Source organism: Mercenaria mercenaria, chromosome 12 (genome assembly GCF_021730395.1).
Source record: "Mercenaria mercenaria strain notata chromosome 12, MADL_Memer_1, whole genome shotgun sequence".
In the NCBI taxonomy this organism is placed as follows: Eukaryota; Metazoa; Mollusca; class Bivalvia; order Venerida; family Veneridae; genus Mercenaria; species Mercenaria mercenaria.
Genome location: NC_069372.1, coordinates 47465719 through 47482336, shown reverse-complemented (window position 1 = coordinate 47482336; position 16618 = coordinate 47465719). Strand labels below are relative to the sequence as shown.

Sequence of the window (16618 nt, the reverse complement as noted above, 5' to 3'; positions counted from 1 at the left end):
GATTCAGTCATTATATAGCATATATATAATAAAACAGATTTCAACTGAGTTCAATATTTGCATACCATACTAAAGAAAAATATTCATATATAATAAATCAGTTAAATAATTTATAACAAATATATCAAAGCAAACAAGTACTCATTTTAATATGCATTCTGAATAAGTCACAAAAGCAAGAAACCTTTTCATATACAGATAGCAATTGTAACAAGGGGATTTTTTAAAAGGCACTTCTCTACGTAAAAGACTCTTATCACACCCTTATTCATGTGATACGCAGACCGTATTCAGCTCTTTCTTTAATTTGATATGTGTTGGTATTTGAACAGGTTTTTATCATATTTATTAAACTTACTTATCATTTTGAGATATATCAATATTCTTGCTAAATATACTGAGCCAAAGTTAGCTTTAAAACTGTGAACAGCGTCGTTTAAGATAAACGCTTTGTCTACATTTCACTCAGCGTAGCACAATCAACAGAGTGAAAGAAATTGACACTCTCGTCCAATCAGGCAGAGTGTTGCATAAATCTTCCATTTTGATAAATTATCTATAATGCGTTATCAAGTAGTTTGATTTGCAAACTGAAGTCACGTGGCATAGGTAACGAAAACGAATTTAGACGGCGTCGCCGAAAAACTGGCCTTTGAACCAAGGTGACTTGCATTTTAAAGTATCCTTGCTCTATTATCTCAGTGTAGGTTTCTTGTAACAGGCTGGCCTTTAGCAATATCAGAACAATGGTCTTTCGTGGGAGATGGCTGATTGCACAACATTGACAGTTTGCCTTCCCTTCCATAATACTAGTTGATCAGTATATGGCTGTATATAGTGGTAAGTAAACTGTTGATATTAATTGTTGTATGCAGAAACTATTCTTCTACATGTAAGTAGGAGGTGATGAAAACAACAACAACAACAAAATTCTCTAAGTAAATACACCAATGTAATCGTCACTGTGAGTTTCCACGCCCCTATGCGGAATAAAATGTTTGTTGTGTTTCTTCATTTAACTTGAAAGTATCATATAGAGCCCACATTCCTGATTGATTAGACATTTATTAGAATAATGGTCTTGATAACATCTGAGCTAAGTTTGAAGCTCAGTCATTTCGGATGAACAGCTACACAAGACTGAATTTAAGCACAGCCTTGTGTGTACAATACATTTCATTCCATATAGCGAAAGTTACAGGTCAATTTCGCATATGGGTAACTAGGTCACTAAATACAACACTAAACATCCTATTCACACTACAAACGCAATGCTTTTTCTCCACAATTCATGAAACGTATTGTTATATCATCTCCTATTCTATCAGTACATTTTTTTGGCGCGGAGTTCCCTTTTGCTGCATCTATCGTACTTGTTCAATGTAACAGTCGCGTTTATTTCTAAGTTAGATGCTGATATTTACCAAATGCTTGTACATATCATCTCCTTTTATCGATGTAACATATATTATTGTTTATACATCATTGACAGGTATCAGATCATTATGTCATACTTCAGTAGAAAAAATAAGGTGTCTCCCAGACGTGAACTTTGTATTGCATTGCATTACTTCATTCACTTGTTATGTTAGTTTTCCTTCATTTTTCCTTTTGTGATTGACGGATTTTGGGAGAGTGTATAAGGGCTCCCACTCCAATTTTCAAGGACTTCGACCTTTTTTAGCTTTAGGGGAAACGTAGATTTTTTTCCATTGTTTTTAGTAAGAACATCATTAATTGGGTTACGCATTTGTTAGTTTAAGTGCATTTTTGGACATTTTAGAGAGTTAATTTTTTGCTTTTGATCAAAATTAGTATTTTAACGGGGAAGCCTAGTAAACTCTTAGTATTATTTTTTTCACACTGTTTTAAACACTGACAAACTTCACATACTCTGTAAGCCTTTAATTTTTATGGGAAAACATAAAAGAAAACTTTATAAAGAGAATATATGCATGACGATAACAATGTCAGTGACAGGAGTCTCGCTTTCCTCAATACAAAATAAAAAAATAAACATCCAGAAGTCATTAGCAATTTAAATAGAGTGTACTATAATATAAATTTCTTATGATTTGCAGTATTTCCCATGGTACTGTAAAAGTAGAAATTCTCACGGGATCATAACTGTACAGAAATATTACAAATTATAAGAAATTGATTTTCAAGTACACACATCATAAAATTATTCATAAAACACTACGATGTACTTAATATGTCATCTACTTAAAAGACCTTTAACTAAGGTACGATTTAAAATACGATAAAACACCAGCAAAATATTATTTTAAGAATAAAGACACATATTCTTCTAGGCCTAAGCATATTTTGTCAGTTATTTTAACTATCGAAACATAACTGGTCCCAAGGATTACAAAATTATTAAAACATTAAAATCTACATTGATCGTTAAAATACATGAAAACGATTCATTCCTAAGATCACGGTAAAGAGCACATTAAAATTAAGCATGTTCTTTTAAATACAATTGTTATACGTGAAACACGTCCTTTTGTCAACAGGTTTTCCTTCATATCTCACAGTCTCTAATATTAATGGTGCAACCCCACATCAAAATTTTGCAAATGCGCTTCTACAATTTTCTTGGTATTAAACGACTTGAATATGATTCAGTAGTGTATCTATGCTTAACTATGCTGCCCATATTTCCACTTACAACAATATAGGATGTGTGTAACGACACATTTTGGCACGTTTTTGTCACTGGCACATGAACAGAAAAAAATGCCTCTGGACATGTTATACCCTACCCCTAGGTATTATATGAGAACCATGGCCATAAACGGGAAAACGTACTAACCCATTCCAATCGTACATTTCTCAACTAAAATGCGCAGTTAGATGGCTGAGTACCTAGTATACTGAACGTGCGATAATTCATCTTCAATCATGCACCAGTCACATTGTCTCAATATTCAATATTGCATAGATACTCCACATATCAACGTTAAACTTACGTGAACTTCCCAAATGGACATCCGGTCTAGAGGTCACAGCCAGCAGTGTGTACATATTAGGCAAAATGTAAATAAAACAAAAACAAATTGCAAAATATTCACAGTTTTACAAGAAAACTCGAAATGATGAATGAAATTCATCTTTAATATGATTTTGAATATGAAGGCTACATGTCAGAATTGTGATTGTTGACTCGTGACGTCATTTTGTCCGTGAAAACTATTTATTGTGTGAAAGCACTCATAGACATAAAATACAGTTCTAAACCGTCATGGTAAAATTTAACTAACTTATTATAGTTCTTCTTGGCTTAGTATTCCAGCGTAATTATTTGTGCTTTTATTCTAAATCCGTTAAAGGACTTCATTTTATACGGCGGATGAATACTTTTTGACTGCAAAATCCGAAGTTTTTTGTTGTTTTTTTTTTACTGGATGAGAATGGCGTTTTTCTCGAATCCAAGAATCTGATTGGTTGGAGTTAACAGTACTGGTATTCAGCCTGGATCTAGATTATCATGGATCAGGAAATTTTAAAAGGAAACACGCTTGTTGTTCTTCAGCTTTTCATTCAATCTTATTGGCCAGGACGTCACGAAATGATTTCTAACGGAATCATATTTATAATTTGATCTTAACACAAATACATCTTCTACTAGCACTAGGGCCAGGAGAAAATGACCAGTAGCAATGTAAATATGACATTTTGATTTAAGGGAACAACGAATTTTCATAGACTAACATTAACACATAGATATTTAATTACTGATTTCTGGCATAAATCTCGCAAATAAATATTTACAACATACTTATTAGACATTAATTAAAAACTGAAAACTACATCTCTCGGAAGCATCGAGAACAAGGCAAACAGTGAAAATTGTAGACTCGGTTTGATTGAGTCAATGGAAAATGCAACACTGCCCATTAAATTAAAAAGTCAATCACTCGTTCTTTGAAATGTCGTCTTTACTGTTTTGAATTTTGCCCATCTGTCAAGTCCGCTCAAAGGTAGACCAAGGTTCTTAGATTTTTCAGCACATAATCGCCGTTTATTCCCAATACGTATAGAGCAGAGTGGTTTACGTGTTACAGTACTATGTCCACAGACCGCATATTCAAATGCTGATTTTTAACATGGTTTCTTCATTTCCCGTTTTTATTACTGGATGGCAAATTCACTTCTGTACTGTTTTATGAAGTTTTGTGTCTATTTTACTTTCATATATGCATAGTTACATGTTTAAAAATAACACTACTTTCTCTGTCTACAGTCAGAGTCATAAAGGGGAAAATATGTTCAGTAATACTTTCAACTAAGTTAATAAAATATTTTCAGTCCTATGATAAGAGTTACAAAAATAAGTTACAAGAAAGTAATACAGATTAAGCTTATAACAACAAGAGCTCGCAGAACAAGAAATGCCCACCTTGATGCATTCAGTAGCTGCGCAAGGAATATAAATTTTTTGGTCACTGTGCTCTGGACGTTTGATGTACTGACCTCAAATCTATGATTCTGGGTCATTTACCAGTCATAAGCGACCTCCGCATCATATGCAATCTTAGACCAAAGGATTTTGTAGTCATCTGGCAAAGAAAAGTATGTGACCTTGACCTTTGACATACTGACTTCAAAATCAACATGGGTCATCTGCTGGTCGTGATTAACCTATCTAATACGTTTCGTTATCCTAGGTCCAACCATTCTCAAGTTATCTTCCAGAAACGGTTTAAATGTTCTGAGTCACAATGACCTTGACCTTTAACGTACTGACCTCTAAGTCAACAGTGGTCATTGGATACCCATGATTAAACTCCTTATCAACTTTCATAATCCTAGACCTAAGCGTTCTTGAGTTATCATCCGGAAAATGTTAAACTGTTCCTGGTCACTATTAGCTTGACCTTTGACCTCATCATCAATAGGGAGTAATTTGCTGGTCCTGACCAACGTAATTAAAAGGTTTCGTAACCCTAAGCACAAGAATTCTCAAGTTATCGTTCGGAAACCGTTTAACTGTACTGGTTAACCGTGACCATGATCTTAGACATACTGAATTCAAAATCAATAGGGGTCATTTCATGGTTATGGTCAACCTAACTGTTAACTTTCATGATCCTAGGCCTAAGCGTTCTTGAGTCTTCATCCGGAAATTGATTTCTTGAAGGACCGACTGACCGACATCTGCAAAACAATATACCGCTCCTTCGGAGTGGTTGGGGGAGCATAAATATTTGATGGCTACATTATGAACAAAGTCATAAGACCATATAAACATTTTCAAAAATCAAAGTTATTTTCACATCATAGAAGTTAAAGTTTTTTTTCTCTTTTCCTACAATGCAATTATGTACGATGTTGTATGAAAATCGCTATTCATGTTTTGTAAGAAATGCAAATCAAAGGAACAGAAATGACGTGAGCTGCAGACTCGCTTTAGTCGATAGCTATTCGATCTTATATCCTCCACCTGGACCTCCAACGCCACCGCCCCCGACTACTCCTCTTCCTCCGCCTGCATCTTCTCCGAGGTGATCACGTGGTGGGGTAGCTGGTCGTGGTGGGTTAGGATTCGGTAGTTCAAACAGGGATATAATACTCCACATGAACTGAGGGCCCGAATAGGTAGAAAAGGATGCACTAGTAGAAACGGATGAAACTAATCCTGCTTTTGTGTTTCCAATTTGATCGAGGAAAATATTACTCCGTTGGGACAGAAGACCCAAGCTTACAGAACCGAATGAATTTGGTCCTCCTTCCGTGTTTCCCATTTCATTGATTTGCTCACGTTTTCTGTTTTATGAAAAGAAACTTTATTTGATAAAAAATATCACGTTAAAGTATCCAATATTTGAAACAATAGATAGCTAATCCTGCTTTTAAGGAATGTTTTATTCGCTATAATCACTATTTTATCCTATGAATCTGTATTAGTATCCAGTGAAGATGTACTTTGGTGTGTTTAAATATGGTCAATTACATCTTAGCAATATTTTCTTATTTTTTACACTCCTCGTTTAATCTGTTAAAGAGTTATTTAAGGAAGAAAAAGAGCCATTACTTATATTGCCAGATCCCTTTAAGAAATGACCCCTATACTATGGAAGTATAAAAAGCAAATAATTTCTTTTAATTTCAACATGTTCAATATATTTTCTAGTACATTTAATAGATTTGTGTTATCAAAACAATCTGAACCAGAAGACAAGTTTTAAAACAACTAAATTTCTCATAGATTTCGGCTAAACACATAACTGGCAATGCAATTATTGCCATATACAAAACAGTAGTTCTAATTTTCATATAATTCGATGAGCAAAAGGTGTTTAAATTCTTCTTATGTTAAGATAGCTATAATGGTTGGGCACCCAGGAAAGGAAAGTCAAATTTTAAAAGAATACTAGATCCAAACTTTATATTTGAAAACATGCACAAATATTACATATAATTTATTGGCTAGAAGATGGGTATTGGGAGTTGTATATTCAATATCTAGTTACGTTCTAATTCCCAGTCATTTCTGAGTTGGGTATTCAAACGATCTAACGCTAATATCCACCAGAAGTGAATACACAGCAACCTCTGGCTGGATACTCGTCTTCGGTAATTTGAGTACCCTACTAAGATCTAGCTGGATATAATTTATTGGCTAGAAGATGGGTATTGGGAGTTGTATATTCAATATCTAGTTACGTTCTAATTCCCAGTCATTTCTGAGTTGGGTATTCAAACGATCTAACGCTAATATCCACCAGAAGTGAATACACAGCAACCTCTGGCTGGATACTCGTCTTCGGTAATTTGAGTACCCTTCTAAGATCTAGCTGGATATTCGATCCTGGCTTAATATTCATTTTCCTATGTGCCATCAATACCCAACTCAGAGCTAGCTGTGTATCCTTTTCGGCTGGATATTCGTTTTAGGTAATTTGAATACCAAACTCAGAGCTGGCTGGGTACTCGATCCTGGCTTTGAATTCATTTTTCTTATGTGTCGTTAATGTCCTACTCAGAACTAGCTTTGTATTCACCTCTGGCTGGATATTCGTCATAGGTTATTTGAAAACCCAACTCAGAGCTAACTGGGTATTTTATCCCGGCAGGGTATTCAATTTCTTATGTGCCGTGAATACCCAACTTAGAGCTAGCTGTGTATTCACCTCTTGCTGAATATGCGTCTTCGGAAATTTGAATACCCAACTCAGAGCTAGTTGGATATTGATATTTAATCCTGGCTGTGTATTTATTTTTCTTATGTGTCGTAAATATCCAACTCACGGTTAGCTGTGTATTCTTCTCTGGTTGGATATTCGTCATAGGTAATTTGACCAACTCAGACCTGGCTGGGTATTAGATCCTGCCTAACATTCATTTTTCTTATGTGTCGTTAATATCCAACTCAGAGCAAGCTGTTTATTCTTCTTTGGCTGGATATTCGTCTTAGATACCGGTAAAATTAATACCAACTCAGAGCTAGCCGGGTATTCGGTCCCGTTTTGGTATTTATTTCTCTAATGTGATGTGGTATTCCATCCTGACTGTGTATTCATTTTTTATGTATCGTGAATACACAACTCAGAGCAAGCCGTGTATTCTTCTCTGGCTGGATATTCGTCTTAGGTAATTTAAATACCCAATTCAGAGATAGCTGGATATTCGATACAAGATATGTATTCATTTTTCTAATGTGTCGTAAATATCAAACTCTGCGCTAGCTGGGTATTTGATCCTGCCTGTGTATTTACTCTTTTTGTTTGTCGTGAATAACCAACTCAGAGCTAGCTTTTTATTCATCTTTGGTTGGATATTCGTGATTTTAAACCTAAACTCAGAGCTAGCTGGATATTTGATCCTGGCTGTGTATTCATTTTGTTTATATGTCGTTAATATCCAACTCTGAGCTAGCTGGATATCCAAACCTGACTGTGTATTCATTTTTCTTATGTGTCGTGAATATCCAAATCAAAGATAGCTGGGTTTTCACCTCTGGCTTGATATTCGTCATAGGTAATCTGAATACCCACTTCAAAGCTAGCTGTGTATTCACCTCTGACTGGATATTAGCGTTAGAAAACCCATCTCAGAGCTTGCTGGGAATTAGAACGTAAAAAGATGTGAATATCCAACTCCCAATACACAACTTCAAGTCACCGGTATAGACCTATATCTACCACACAAGGTGGCTGTCCCACGTGACTAGAACGGGCAACGCAGCATAATATTTTTACCTTGGATTCAAATATTGTTTTTACGATATTTTTTTGTTTATCATGGATAAATGTTAAGATGTATGCGAAGAAAAGAATTTAATACTTGTGTTTTTCGGACGTAACAATTTTATGCATGTACCTTTCAGTTCTTTCAAACAATCAAATGTAAAGGGACAGAAGAGGTAATGCAAACGCCAATTTTGCATTTTCTGTCCCTTCGAAACATTTGCAAGAAGCCATTTTGTCCTTTGTTTGACGAAAATATCGATCAAAAACTTTATCATTTATATTTTATAATCGTACACATAGAAATTTACTCAAAATCTGTCCTACATAAAAGAGGTACCAAACAAGTGGGCTATGATGACCCTAGTTCTTTCGCCTGAGTTTCAGAAGTCAAACAGGCTATAGAAAGTGTGCAAGTGTGAAGAGGACGATAATATGATCCGGTTCAAAAACCATTATACTAATAAGGTTTTTAAATTTGATGGAAAAATACGCACAGCTCAAACTGCCCAGGAAGGGTTTAGGGTTAGGATTTGCAAGCTCAAACTGTCTAGGAAGCCATACAGCTGGTTCGTCTAAGTGCTCTGCTTATATAAATTTAAGCAGAGCCTAGAAAGCCGTATACTTTAGACAACAAAGTGACTTTTTTGTGTGTGCGTGTGTGTGATAATTTAAACACAAAATTGAAAATGAAGATTAGACAAGTTAATGTTAGATCAAAATATACAGTTATTAGCTTTATCAGAAATGTCATTAAGGACAGTATAAAAAGCGCTGGCATGGGATTGCAAGTGAGAGGGATCAGAACAGAGGGGCGATGTTGCACTTCTGATAGACAAAGTGTGAAGATATTTGAAAGAAAAGATTTAAGAAGAAGTAACATTGAAGGTGTGGTGTGACATTTATATAGACAATGTTAAATTTACTATAAGTTCAATATATATACCCCCTGAAAATAAGGAGATGATGAAAGAACTAATTAAAATAATTGAATCAATCAGATACAATGACATGCCATTATTATTGCTTGGTGACTATAATGCAAGGCATCAATATTGGAATGATGGAGGAAACAATAAACTAGGGTGTATTTTACATGATTACCTGATGGGGACAAATTTTCTGGTACTAAACAACAAACAGCCTACACGCAAAGACAAAATTATCGATTTGACTGTGTCCAGTCCAGAAATAGTAGACAAGATTAGTAACTGGCAAGTGCATCAAGAAATATATTTGAATACTGACCATAACTTGATAACTTTTGAACTCGGAAATAGAGTTCAGAAGGTAATTACAGAGAAGTGGGACTTCGAGGAGGCTGCGTTTTTGGGGCGTGGCATTCCCTGTTTGATATTTGTCTTTGTTTTTTTTTCGGTAAATCAGACTGGCTGTTATGGTGAAATATATGTACACGCAAGAAATCAAAGAATGGCTGAACAACAGAGACAATAAAACTGATATCAGTGCGGATTATGTTCTTGTTACTTAAACATGTGCTGAAAAGGTGATTCCAAAAAGGTACTAGTATCTGTATACATAGCAAAGGCTATTGAACAAAAAGACTGACAGAATTATCCAACCAATTCAAGAAGGCAAAGAACTATTACACAAGAAGGAGGGACCAAGCCAATGAAGAGGCCTTCAAAAAAAGCCAAGTTAGCATTCCAAGAAGGGGTTAATAGAGCAAAAAGTAAATACTTGGAGAAAGTCACAAAAGAGCCAGATATAAAGAATCCTGGTCAATTTTGGAAAGTTATCAACAATGTAAGAAACAATGAAACAAAAGCAATAGTGCAGCCCATACTGAAAAGTGACAATACATTAGCAGTTACAGACCATGAAATATTTGAGGAGATGAAAAAGCGGTATGGTACAGAAAACCTTATGTGTGTGTGTGTGTGTGTGTGTGTGTGCGTGCGTGCGTGCGTGCGTGCGTGTGTGTGTGTTCGGATTTAACGTCTTTTTCAACATTTTTTCAGTCATACAAACGACGGCAGAAAACCTTGACGGAAAACCTTGACGTAAAGGAGAAACATATAGACTGGTATAATAGGATAGAAAGTGAAATAGTTCAGAAAGTATTTGAGGAGAAAAAAACATAGAAGTAAACGATTATGGTGATACATGTGAATGGGAAAATGCAGCAATCCCTATCCCTGAAGTGACAGCTGCCATTAAAGAAGCTGCCAGCAACAGTGCTTCCAACCCAGATGAAAAAGTATATGTCATCATATTGAAAAAAGGGAGGTATCTTATTAGAACAAGGATTGCATTATATCTTCCAAAAATGCTGGAGTACAGGAACAATACCAAAAGCATTTAAGACAGACCACAGGGCGATACTTCCCAAACCAGGCAAAGAGAACTACAATGTGACCCGAGCATACCGTCCAATTACACTAGAAAGTGTAATTGGTAAAACAATGGAGAGGATGATAAAGAATAGACTTATCTGGAGACTAGAAGCGGAGGGAGGAATAGCAAAGAAACACTATGCATACAGAAAAAAAAACAGTCGTGTACACAAGCAGTGCTTAGAATCATCAACCTTGTAGAAGTTATATAGAAAAAGATAAAGATGCAGCTTTACCAACAATGAGCATAATGAAACTTCACTTAATGACAACAGTGTTGGTAAGGATGGTACCCTACAGGTACCGGGACAATTTTTCAGTGAACGCAAAGCATGCATGTAAATCTGTAAAATCAACATCGGTAAAACAAGAAAAGGTTTCAAAAAAGTCCAGTAAACCTTTTAATGAATTGCCCCAGACTGCATACAAACCACTTCCAAGCGCATCACATATAAATTACATGTGATACCATGTCTGTTGCAAGTAACTTTTAAACTGGATTATATGATGAATCTGAGGTTTGCTGTGTATGCAAACATTTTAATGTACCTCGTGAATTAAGAGATGATACTCTATGCATTACCCAGTGGGCCCAGTGTGACGTATATGAAGCCGCTTTGTAAGGGTTTGTGAACTGAGGGAACACCTGAAACAAGTTTCACTGTATATCGTGGACAGTGTTGCATTTTCCATTACTGCTCATGAACGGACTCAATCAAACCGAGTCAGCAATTTTCACTGTTTGCCATGTTTTCGGTGCTTCCGAGGGATCTACTTTCCAGATTTTATTTAAGGTAATCTAACTGCAAACTTATATTCTTATTTGCAATAAGATATGGAAAAGTTTTTGCTCTTCTATGTTCAACTGTATTGGTTTGAAGTTCGTAATTCGAACCAAGCACAAGTGACCAACTTGCAGTTCATACTTTGGTTCTCAAAGTAAGACCTGCCAAATGTGAACTTCATTCTAGTCTGCAGTTTGCAATTCGAACGTGAAGGGACAAAACCTGCTAGCTGGTTCTTTCACCCCTATGTTTATATATACGAATATACCTGAAAAATAATACACGGTGAAAAGAGAAGAAGCTGATTCGTTGGTTCTTTCAACTTACTATACATGTATCTGTATAACTGATTAATACATAGTGAAGAAGGAAGAAACCGACTAGTTGGTCCTTACACCCCATAGAGTGCATGTATTTGTATGTCTGAATAATACACGGTAAAGGGGGAAGAAACTGACAAGTTTATTCTTTCCCCACTAATGTACATGTATCTGCATGTCTGAATAATACATGGTGAAGATGGAAGAAATTGAATAGTTTGTTCTGCCCCGGCCTCTCCCAGTGTGCATGTATCTACATGTTTGAATAAAACATGGTGAAAGGGAGGAAAATGATTAGTTGGTTCTTTCCTTCCTGGTATATAAGTATGTCTAAATAACAGACAGTGAAAGGTGAAGTAACTGATTGGTTGGTTCTCCCCCGCCCCCTAGTATGTTTATATCTACATACCTGAATTTTAACAGACGGTGAAGGGGGAAAGAAACTGAATAGTTGGTTCTTTCCCCCACTGATGTGCATGTATCTGTATGTCTAAAAATATTCGACGAAGAGGGAAGAAACTGACTAAATGGTATGTTCTTTTTTCTCAAATGTGCATGCATCAACAAGTCTGAATAATAGATGGTCAAGGAGGAAAACTGACTGGTTAGTTTCACCCCACTCCCATAGTGTGCATGTCTGAATACTAGCAATACACATTAAAACAGGGAAACTGACGAGTTGGTTCCTTGTATGTATGTATCATCATGGCTGAGTAATTAGACGGTGAAGGGGGATGAAACTGACTAGTTGGTTCTTCCCCCCTCCCCACCACCCAGTACGTATGTAGTAATACAAAGTGAAGGGAATGGTTCTTTACCCCCAGCATGTATGTATGAGCATGTATGAAAAACACACGGTGAAGAGGAAAGAAACTGACTGGTTGGTTTCTTACTCCCTCGTATAAAGAGAGAGAGAGAGAGAGAGAAACTGCATGTCTGACTAATACACACTGAAGTAGGAAGAAACTGACTAGTTGGTTCTTTCATCCTAGTTTGTATGTATCAACATGTCTTGAAAATAGAGGGTGAAGGAGGAGAAACCGACTAGTTGGTTCTTTCCCCTCCTGGTATGTATTTGTCTGCATATCCGAGACTGAAAATACACGATGAAAGGAGAAGAATCTGACAAGTTGATTCTTTCCCCCCTAGTGTGCATGTATGTGCATATCAAAATAATAGAAGGTGAAAGGGGGTTGAAACTGATTAGCCTAGGTTAAGTAGAGGCAGGGGGATAAAGTGGATAAATGAAAACAAATGGAAGAAGAATCAACAAGTTAGGTTTTTCTCCTTTCAACTCGCTTGAAGGTGGCGGATTGTGAGTGTGGGATATCCACTGATGTGAGAAAAAAACGACCGGATAGTTATTTCCCTTTCTGTATTAAGAAAACTAACTCGATGGTTAAAATAAGAGGGAAAAACTAACTAGGGAGGGGAGGAAATAATCAGGCGGGGGATGAGGAAAAAACTTGTTTTTTTCTCTCCCTTCTTGTGTACAAAAATATCAAGAGGACTTCTTGTGTACAAAAATATCAAGAGGAGGCGGGGGGGGGGGGGGGGGGGGGGGGGGGGGGGGGGGGCCGCAGGGGAGAGAATCAACTAGTCAGTTTTCCCCCCTCCACTGTGTATTATTCAGACAGGCTTATTCATATATAAGCATGTATGAGGGAAAAGAACCAACTAGTCAGTTTCTTTCTTCTTTACTGTGTATTACTCAAAATGTTGGTGAAAGAACCAACAAGATAGTGTTTTTCTCCCTTCACTGTGTTATTTAGTCATGCAGAAGCATATATACTAGAGGGGAAATAACCAATAGTCAGTTTTTTTCCCATATGCACCAGTATCGGACCTGGGACAAAAAATATGGCCAGACTGATAAAAACCCTTGTGTTCATCCTGAATGAGTCCAAAATGAAAAATATGTAGTGAAAAATGAGCCCCCCTTCAAAAGACACATAATTATGTCTACTGAAGGCCAGAATCTCGAGAATCGAAACTGCGAGCAATGAGTTCACTTCACGGACCGTTGTGAAATAAATTCTCTAGACAATTAAACAAACTACCTATCATTTTTCCCCGTGTACATTTAGCTACAAAATGAGACCAATCCAAAGTCTCTAGCCCTTCCCATTCATGAAATGTCTATCAGGAAACGGATGCCTTCCTGCTGAAAGTCCCTGGTAGATAAAAAATAACGTAGCCTATTGGTAAAATGATGAAAGTATCAGATAAAATTGCGCATATACGGATTAAACGGTTGAAAAATTTGTCACTGAGTTTACGCCCTTCACCTTTAAAATATTAAGCATAGTCAGAAGAAAAACATATTCCAAATAGGTTGTATTTAGTTATTGTCAGAATATTTTGTATAATAAAAACTCATCTATACTACGTTTGCCCTGCAATGGTGGTGTTGAGTGTTGTGTCACAGAAACTTAATTGATCGCTATGTACAACGTTTTATCGTTAACCTTATTAATTTTTGAGTGTATTGTCTCCTCTTTGAGGCAGGGCATATTCTGAGCTAATTTCTATAAACACTAATATAAAATATAATAATTAAGTCTTTGTTCAATACTTTAGCCAAACAAGAGATAAAACAAGTTAAAGCATACCAAAAGTTCCTTTTAGGGCACATCTATATAAATATAAAATGACCATCTTGTAAACTTTTGGTTGCAATGTCTGTTATATACTGCCAAAAAATATCAGGTAAGTATTTACGCTAGTTATTTAACATAAATTGTTAAATCCAACAATAAATTAAATCTGTTACCTCTTTCAGTAGAGTAAATACGGCAATAAGATATTGACCTGGTCAATCTATTATGATTCGATGTTGCACATAATTAGAGGGTCACAATGAGGTTTGTTTTCACATATTTACCATGCATTTGAAGGTAACGATAATATTTGGTTGTTTACATTTAAATTTGCTGATATATGTCTATCTTGTGAATGTACATATGTTATGTTCAGGAGGAAATAAAGGAATCAATTAATCATCCTCGGGTTTAGTATTGTGTAATCCATGGAGTCGCCTCAATTGAGAAAGAATAGTTTAACGTCAGCGGTTATTTCTTAGGTCACGGAGTTTAATTGGCCAGCTTGTAATAACAACAGCTTTCGACATCAGTAGCTCAGTCAAGTGTAACTTAATGAATTAAGATATAACAAGAACTTCTTGGAGACTTCTAGAAATAGCAGAAAGTGCAAATGTATTTAACTGAGGTTTGAATGTCCCCTATTTTTGGTAGTGCTACAAAAATTTACATTTGTTTGTTTGAAAAATAAACTACAAGCTGCATGCATAAAACATTGTTATATCAAGAAATCACATGTATTTTATTCTTTTCTGTGCCATGCTATTTTTAAAATGAAAATATCGTGAAAAAATCTAGGCTAAAAATAGTATCCAACACCCAGAAAAAAGTGACGAGGGGCAGCCATCCTGTATAGCAGTAAGTCAAGAATTTTACTTAAAATGGTGGATAGGTTGCAAAATAATGGAAGGATCTCTGGGAAACACTAATTGGACGTACGTGTCTAGGTCATATGGGAACTACTTTCGATTTGAAAATCGCGTTTAATTACTATGAAGAAGACACAAAAGCAGCTAGACCTGAAAATAAAGCTAAAGATTTATTTATTAGTTATAGAAATTATTGATGATACCAAATACACTTACTGATAGATCCAATATTAGTCCAACTTAATTGACGCGATCTTAGGAAATATTGAGATATTTTTCTTATGGGCAATATCTCCACTCAGTCAACCACTAGGAAGTCCAAAATAGTAGAGGATATTTCCGATGAAATTGTCATCGCTGCCGATTAGGGTTTAAATGTTGATTTTGTTACGAATATGAGATAAATTCAAATAAAACGTAAATGTATCAATATGGGATTCAGTTCCTCATTGATTTATGTAAATTATCAAATAATTAAAAAAAATACGAATTTCCTGGTGATTTAAACCAATGTATGTACAGTACACGATCAACGTTTTTACCGCGTCTAACTGTATAAAACCAATAACTTTTCATGACTGTGTACTGTGATTTATCATCCAGTTAGATTGCCCGGCACAAATATAAAATAATGTCCATCGAATTAATTAACTAGTTCCAATATAAAGCTATTTGAATGTTTACCTCTGTCGACTAAAGACATGCGATACAACGCGCGACAATACGGAGCGCGAGCTTAATGTCTCATCAGCTAAACAGGACTCCATAGAATTACATAGTTTAGACCTGAAGTAAATCTAGTACTGTGGCGAGTACCACGTTTGTGCTCAAAACTTTAGATATTTAATATATAACGTATGTATGGTGCGGAACCACTGAAAAGCAAACGTGCAGATTAGAGTGAAAGGTCAATTCAGCCCTTCCCAAATCAAGCATGCATTACCAAGTCTTATCTCTAAGTTATAAAGACTGCTTAACATACCTTATTTTGCTGTGCGACATTTAGCGTTGGTGTTGCGACATATAACGGTGGGCAAATTTTAGCGACATTTAACGTTAAAGGTGCGACATTTAGCGGCAGACGATTTTGCGACATTTAGCGGTGGTTGCGACATTTAGCGTCAACCTTGCGACATTTAACGGTGGTTGCGACATTTAGCGGCGTTGCGACATTTAACGTTGCCACATCCACATTTGGTTATGATACGCTAAAATGACACTGGCAGCAGTAAACGGTTTGTAGCCCTGCATTCGAAAATCAGAAATATAAGGTGTCAGCCAGCAAAACGTATGCAATATTCTGTGTTTTAAGAAATCTGACTTTAGTATCACGCTGCAGATATTTAGACCGTGTGACACCGTTAAATGTCGCAACCACCGTTAAATGTCGCAAGGTCGTGTGGCACCGTTAAATGTATCACTACCGTTAAATGTCGCAACCACCGTTAAATGTCGCAAGGTTGTGTGGCAGCGTTAGATGTCGCACTAC

At 36.1% G+C, this 16618-nt stretch overlaps 1 long non-coding RNA gene across 1 annotated transcript; it reads right to left on the bottom strand.

Moving 5' to 3' along the window:
- Nucleotides 1–1890: 1890 nt before the first annotated feature.
- Nucleotides 1891–15759, bottom strand: LOC123534871 (uncharacterized). Its single transcript, XR_006683091.2, has 2 exons — nt 15346–15759; nt 1891–5775 (listed from the first exon to the last, which is right to left on the bottom strand). It is a non-coding gene; the product is annotated as an uncharacterized LOC123534871 (long non-coding RNA).
- Nucleotides 15760–16618: the final 859 nt, after the last annotated feature.